Source organism: Manduca sexta, unplaced genomic scaffold, assembly GCF_014839805.1.
Source record: "Manduca sexta isolate Smith_Timp_Sample1 unplaced genomic scaffold, JHU_Msex_v1.0 HiC_scaffold_57, whole genome shotgun sequence".
NCBI classification, from domain to species: domain Eukaryota; kingdom Metazoa; phylum Arthropoda; class Insecta; order Lepidoptera; family Sphingidae; genus Manduca; species Manduca sexta.
The window spans coordinates 438,804-447,394 of NW_023595374.1; positions in this window are offsets into that span (position 1 = coordinate 438,804).

Below are 8,591 nucleotides of genomic sequence, written 5' to 3' on the forward strand. Positions count from 1 at the left end.
GGAAGCGGATGTCTTGTGAAAACAGATAAACTTCGTTTTATTTGTATTTAACGTGAGTAAGTTTAGTTGAAGCCAATTAAATATAGAATTCATGCCTCTTTCAGCTATTGTAAGTGTTCTGGCCCAATCAGTTCCATGAAATAAAATTGCAGTATCATCAGCATAGCAGATGATCTCTGAAGACTTGAGGTGGAGATCATGAATATCATTCATATAAATGAGAAAGAGAGTAGGGCCAAGAATGCTACCTTGCGGAACACCATAAATTACAGGCATTTGATTACTGCTAAGGCCGTCTAATTTAACTGTCTGTTTACGATCAGTAAGATAGCTTCTAAACCATTCCCAAGCTATACCTCGAATGCCCAGCAGTTCCATCTTGCGGAGAAGTATTTGTGTGGAGACAGTATCGAAAGCCTTGGCAAGGTCAAGAAAAACCCCAATACAGGAAAAGCCATTATCTAAGTAGGATGATGTTAAATTACTTAAAAGTGTTACAGCATCTTGGGTGCATTTGCGTTGATGGAATCCAAATTGTCTATCAGAGAGAATATGTTGTTTTTCAAGAAATGCAATTAGACGTTTATTTATGATTTTTCTAGGAGTTTTGAGAAAACGGTAAGGAGTGAAATAGGTCGGTAATTGTTGGGTATATTTTTCGGTCCGTCTTTGTGAATTGGGGTGACAGAGGCTATTTTCCAGCACGCGGGGAATCTACCGGAAGAAAGACTCAAGTTGAAGATAAATGTAAGGGGTGATATAATGCAGTTACTGATTAATTTGACTAACCTATTGTTGATATTGTCAATACCAGGTGCTCCATCAGGCTTAAGCTGTTTAATTAAGTTATAAATTTCAGTTTCGTCAGTCGGGGTTAGGTAAAGGGAGTTTGATAAGTTATTACCTATTCTTATTTTCGAGACTAAACTGTCAACGGTAGCATTCATTTTGAAAGGGTAGTATTGGCTAGGTTTACGCCTACGGTAGAAAAGTAGCTGTTACACATGTCAAGTGATTGGGATGCACTATTTGCACAAGTAAGTAAATCATTTGCGTTATTGTCTTTGGATTTAAAATGGCAAATTGATTTAATGTTGGACCAGAGTTTTTGGATTATGTTTATTTTGAACTAACGATTCCTTCTCATAATTATTTTTAATTCTGCATAGAAGATCATTACAGAAATTTTTATATCTTTTGTATATTTTTTCCAGGATTTCGTCTTTTGGGAACTGTCTTGTCACACGGTAGAGGTGATCACGGTGGCGCATACAGCGAAGAAGACCGGGTGTAATCCATGGGGACAGATTAACTTTACTCCTACTTAGACGAATTGTATGCGTGCAATTAGCAACGATTGAAGCTATGGTAGTGGTTAAAACTGAAGCAGCGTCATCTACACTAGCCTCACAATAAACATTATTCCAGTCGCAAGTCTTGAGTTCATTTAAAATTGCCTCGTAATCAATTTTATTTGTAAACCTGTTCTGAGATTTTTGGTTAGGTTATGTTTAATACCGATTAAAGCAGCATAGTGGTCAGTGATGTCTGTTTCGCATACTGCACTAGTTATTTTATTTTTGGATCTAACAAATATGTGGTCAATACAACTTTTTAATCTGGTAGGAATAGTGATTGCTGGAATAAGTCCATGAACACTGGCTAGGCTCAGGTAGTCAGTTGCGTCTATACCAACATTATTAGAAGGTAAGATATCTATATTAATATCGCCTGCAATTGCTAGGCAGGGTTTATTTTGAAGTTGGTTAAGGGTATTATCTAAAGAGTTAAGAAAGTTGTTTAGACATCTGATAGAAGGAGACCTATAGATTCCAAGGATTGTGATCACATTCGGAATATCTACTAATAAGCAGCACGCGTCCGAGAAAGAAGGTTCTGATACATTAGCAGTCCAAGTATCTTTAACATATACCACTACTCCGCCATTTTGGTTTATGTTATTTAAGGTAGAGTAACATGAATAGCCGAGTAATTGTCCAATAATTGTGGAATCATTTAAACGACATTCAGTTAGTATAATTGCGTCAAAAACTGTGTTTAGCCGCTGTAAGAGAATCGTAAATGCGTCAAAGTTTTTTTGTATGCTTCTAATGTTGAGTGTTAATAATTTAAAGCCATATAGTTCTGTTATCACCTCAGAACATGTCTCTGGTGAAATAGTTTTGCAATTGATATCTAAACAAGAGTCTATATCACTGGCTAAGTCTATTCTATCCATGTTTATAGTTTGGTTTTAACGTATATATTTGAATTGCAGTACGGGTAATTTTAATAAATGATTTTCTAATAATAAAGATATCTGTTACATGGCTTAAACAAGGAACACAATGAAGGCTTTCGCTTGTCGAGTAAGGAAATTTTGTATTAAGCTTCAAGTGGATTATTATACTATGACATTGTGTAGTAAGGATCGAAATCAATAGTCGGAAGTTGTTCAAGGACATGATAAACAATAAACTTTGGGTACGAGAATTATGAGAATTGTCTGTATCCGTAAAGAGTGATGGATTATGCAACGGGCAGCCAAACATTTTTAGATATGTGTTTAAGTAATGTGTAGTAGACAAGTGAAGTATTGCATTTATGTGGTTACACTTATTCTTGAAATAGTGACAATAAATTAATATATTAAAATAAGACAAAAATAAAGTAATCTTAAAACTAACAACGTAATTATAACATGAACAAAATCTGCAGTATAAACAATAACGAATGTTTACAACAATTGGAAGGTAACTTAAGAATGAATTAGCATATGGTATATTTAAATCGATACAATGTAGCAAAGTGAAAATAATAATACATGAGGAGTGAGAGCTGGATAACATTAATATTTTAATATGTATGTCGTAAATTAAATGGTTTAGGAGAAAATTATGATTACGAGTAATTAAATTAAAGGGGTGCGAAACACTGAAATAAAAAATAAATCTGTAGTTAGGAATACTGATTAGGCTCCGTACTAGTGGTGGGATCTTTTTAGTCTCAAGAGAATTGCCTCAGAAGATACTCTCAAAATAGAGCTGGTTTCAGATCTGCGCATATATATACTACCATTTGACGACCAGACATATTTAAAATTAAGATCTTTGCCGATAGAACGTGCCTTACTGAAGAGTATTCTATTTTCTTTAGTTAAGTGTTCGTTCACAAACACTTTGCGTGAGTTTCCGGGAACTTGAAGCATTTCTGTTGTAATACCGCGGCGGACGCGGGCGGCTCGCAGAAATTCGTCGCGCGGAGCACGCCGTGTCATGGTGACAATGATGGGGCGCGGACGTTCTAGGGCTCCAGGCCCTCCGCCACGCAGACCGACTCTCCGTATCTGGTCGATATTTTGAGAATCCATCTCTACCCTAGCTTTACCGAAAGAACAGAAACTATTTGAGGTAAATTCTCCTCTTTATGTTCTGTGATACCCGAGATTTCAATGTCTTTTAAGAATTTTTCTTGCTTCTGGGCGGCCAATTCTTGTCGAAGTTCGGATACTTCGCAACGCAGATTTTCAACTTCGGTTTTATAGGAATCCAACTCCTTAAGTTGTGTTTTACGTCTTGCAGCTCTTTCCGAAACAGAAGAATGTCATCCGTGGTTGAGTTAAGAGAAGCTGTGAAGCTACACATTTCTCGTTGCATAGCAGAGAATGCCTTTTCTACTTGTTTAAGTGTTGTAGTGAGTGAGAATATTGCATCGTTATCTTTGATGCGCACAGGCTCCGAGCATACGGGTGGGTCAACCTCAGGGGATGGCTTAGGTTTTTCAGTCGAGCCACGACAAGGAGTTGAATCAGAGCCATTTTCGCGTTTCTTCGCTTTACATGTCGGGCATATATATTTCCCGGTTCGCAGTTGACGTTGTTCATCCCTTGATAAGTTCAAACATCGTGCGTGGTATTTCGTAGAACAAACAGAGCAACCACTATTAGCGGGGTCAGTTCTTAAGTCGAAATCCTTCTTGCAAGTCCCACAGACCATGATTATTTATTAGTATAAAATATCCCTTCAGAGCATTAAAAGAAAATAAAAAACAGCGCCCTCTTTAGTAGCAAAAGAGAAAAGATGACATGCATGTAACGTGAAAGTTAGTCAAAAACGCCCTCTTACGCAAAAGAACGAAGCATGCTTTTGCAAAGTTAAATAATCAATAGTAGCGCCCTCTTTTTTGTAACGAAGAAAGCTGTGGTAAAAGTTCATGCAATAAAAGTAAGATGTCGTTTCTCCTTGAATACCAATCAATTGCATAACACGTGTAGTTTAACATAAAACCAATCCCAAAAGCATATATCAAAGCTCATCACTTCTATAGCTTGAAGCTGTAGATGTCTTACACAGACTATCAATAATAAATGTGTGGGTTATTTCAACGAATTTTGGTTGTAATGCGTGGGAGTCACTTATAGGTTAGAACACAACACAAACTAGTTTTGTCACGTTAAGTCATGCAAAAGTCCTGTAGTAAACACAAAAACTTCCGTAACACTGATCTAGATCACACTATTTGCAGCACAAATATATAACTATACGTTGTTTATAATTATAATTAATATTTTTGTGGAGTAGAGACGCTCCCTCGCACAGGGTTGCCAGAGGAAAAAAAGTCACCACCAACTATAGTTTAAATACAACCTAAATAACACAATTTTCAAATTTAAATAATAATTCTAAACGCCATGTCGAGCCTCTAAAAGCGTTAGTCGCAAATACACTAGTTCTGTACGGTTCTATTGTCGGTGAATGTAAGGAACAGTGTAATTTTTCATAAGAGTTTCACATGATACTGGTAAGTTAATCTATACTATTATATAAAGCTGAAGAGTTTGTTTGTTTGTTTGTTTGAACGCGCTAATCTCAGGAATTACCAGTCCAAATTGAAAAATTCTTTTTGCGTTGGATAGCCCTTTGTTCGTGGAGTGCTATAGGCTATATATCATCACGCTATACCCAATAGGAGCGGAGCAGTAATGGCTAATCTCAGGAACTACCGGTCCAAACTGAAAAAATATTTTTGCGTTGGATAGCCCTTTGTTCGTGGAGTGCTATAGGCTATATATCATCACGCTATACCCAATAGGAGCGGAGCAGTAATGGCTAATCTCAGGAACTACCGGTCCAAACTGAAAAATTATTTTTGCATTGGATAGCCCTTTGTTCGTGAAGTACTATAGGCTACATATCATCACGCTATGACCAATAGGAGCGGAGCAGTAATGACTAATCTCAGGAACTACCGGTTCGAACTGAAAAATTCTTTTTGTGTTGGATAGCTCTTTATTCGTGTAGTGCTATAGGCTATATATCATCATGCTATGACCAACAGGAGCGGAGCAGTAATGGCTAATCTCAGGAACTACCGGTTCAAACTGAAAAAACATTTTTGTTTTGGATAGTCCTTTGTTTGTGGAGTACTATGGGCTATATATCATCACGCTATGACAAATAGGAGCGGAGCAGTAATGGCTACTCTCAGGAACTATCAGATCGAACTGAAAAAAATATTTTTGTGTTGGATAGCACTTTGTTTTTGAAATGCTATAGGGTATATATCTTCAAGCTATGACCAATAGGAGCGAAGCAGTAATGAAACATGTTGCAAAAACGGGGAAAATTTATTAGTTTTGAGAGCTTCCGTTGCGTGCGCTGCGTAAACAGTTACACAGTATGACGGGATTGTTCCTCTTAAAAAGTTCTACAAAAATATATTATAAAACAAAGTCCCCCGCTGCATCCGACTGCCTGAACGTGTTAAACTCAAAAACTACCCAACATATTAAGATGAAATTTGTTATGGAGACAGTTTGAGACCCTGGGTAGAACATAGGCTCCCGGGAAAATATATAGCGTGACTTTTATAACGGAATACTTTAGCCCGAAAAACTTTGTAACGCGGGCGGAGCCGCGGGCAAAAGCTAGTTTAATATAAATTTGTGAAATGATTGATTAGTAGTTATCAACAGAATGTTTTATAGCTAATTCGAGTTATTATAAAGCATATTTTAGCGAAATTGTCATATTTCTGACTACCGTCATAATGTGCAAAAGAATTAAGGCGGTGAACAATATTGCGTACGTATGCCGCAATACTGGCAAATCAGTCTGAAATGGTTTTGTGTTTTATTTCTAACTGGTGTTAAGTTTCTTTATAAATTTAATATCAATAAATTTAATGATGAAGGCAGATTATTATGAGGTAATTACGGTATAGGTTTTTTGTTTTACCTCTTAGAATCGAGTCTGAAATTATTACTCTTATGTCAAATTAACGAATTGGCGTAGTACGCCATCAAATTTAAATTAATGTTATTTTATAAAATCATAAGAAATAAGTACATATTTATATCGATGGTATGCATATAATTGTCATGTGATTTTATATACTATTAATTTTATTAAAAATATTTAATTAAATCCATTTTTTTGACTCCCGTAATAAAGTGCACGAGTTTTTCACTCATGTCCTTTATTCTGGTATACCCGAAGTATAATTTGGGAAGAAGCAAAAACATTAGCTTCTGTGTTTTTTATTTCACAAATATTGATAATGGAGGGGGGGTCGGATCATTTATGCGTGTCATTTACAGAGTTAATAATTTCACGAAATTACTAACAAATATAATAATTATAATAACAGTTTGATGTAAAAAAATAAATAAATATACGGCCGAAATCCTTCAAAAGGCTTTAAAAGAAATTAATGATGGAAATATATCTATTTACAAAGCTTCCAAAATATATATAAAATTTATAGACAAACGCTATATGACAAAGTGCATGAAAATACAAAAGCAAGATCATACGGGAGCTCCAACTGTACTGACCCCGAAAGAGGAATCTCTTATAGTTGAATGGGTTATAATGATGGCATATATGGGTTTTCCAGTAACCAAAGATATATTAGAAAGAGAAAAGAAGAGCATTTTGGATTTTTATTTCATTAATTATAATTATTTTAGTCTATTTAAGTATATACTTGAAGACAATCAATTTTGTTTTTGCTTTTATATAGAAAACGTATGCTTCAACATAGCACGGAATTACGTACAACGTATTCCGGAATTATGTTAGGAGCCAAATTTTCTCACGGAATTAGAGACAAACTAGAGGTGCCGTAAAATAACAACTATTTCTATAAATTAAAGGCTACGACGTTAAATAATGTTCTAAATTCATCTTATAATAACAGTCTTTCGAATAAATTTTCATTCCTATCGCCTTTCTACTTTTTTCTGAAAATCATCTTCAAAGTAGTAAATGCCTTAATATACTGTAATATGGTACATTTACCTTATATGTTGTACGTGTATATACGTTATTATTTTCAAATCCTTTGCTATTGCATCTTTGCTATTAAGATAATAACCTGCCCTGTCGGTTGTAATGTCTACATAAACTTTCTATCCAACCGTATATAACGCAGACGGATATACGGTCCATAGGTGCATATTAGTATTACAAAAAATAAAAATCTTTCATACGGGTAATAATAAATATATTTAATTTATATATAGTGGAGACTCGATTATCCTGTCCACTGTTATTACCAAGAGATGAATACCCATGAGTTACTTATATGATATTTTTATGAATAAGCATTAACGCGACCGAGCCACGAAAAGAATAGTGTTAATAATGATTCATATGTACAAAAACTTCTTTTCTTTAAACATTCAATTTTATCCCTGTTTAGATTACAGTAGCCGGTTAATCGAGTCTTCACTGTAATATTACTTTGCATACATAATTACGAGTATAGACTTAAAGCTATCAGTTGTCAACGTTTCCAGCGGTAGCCACCAAACAGACTCAATACAATGTGGTGGAACCAGTTTTGCGCTTAATCTCGCGCTCGTATTTCGCGTCTGTGCGGAACGCGCGCCACTCTTCGCGCTTCTGAGAGTCTTTAGGTCCATAAGTAGGCTTTTTGCGGAATGATCTCTTTACGGTCTGTAACAATTACAAATACAATAACAATTTTATTATCTCAATATTCTAGTGGCCAGAATCTATTTAGACTGTGAAACTTCATTAGGAACTCAAATTGAATCCACGACTGCCAATAAAATTGATGTACGTTTGTTTTACTTAATCAAATATAGGTATTCAACTATGTTAGTTATTTAAAAAGTGCTCAACACAGTGACAGGCGAAGCACTTAACTTACAGTATCTACTAAAATACGCTTGCTAAAGAATTTGCACTTCTACGCATTTGTATTAACGCGTACGCGCAAAAAAGTAAAATGTTTGCATAATACTAATATGTAGGTACTACGTACAGTAATTTTTAGAGGTCCAGATATTAGTTACACCACGCCTAATATCATTTGATGTAAGCGACATCCATGTAGAATTGCTAATTACTAAAAGATACCTGAGTAACATATTTTAGGTTGCCCAATACTGCATGGACGCGCTGAAGTTAATCTTAATTAAAATAATAATTGATTGAGGTTGTGGGTTGTATGGCTTATCCGCTTTTTAAAAACACTAAAATAATAATAGAAGAATTCTAATCAGGCCCACTCATAGTACGAATCTACCAAAACTTTAAGCCGTAGGCGACAGCACTTAAAAA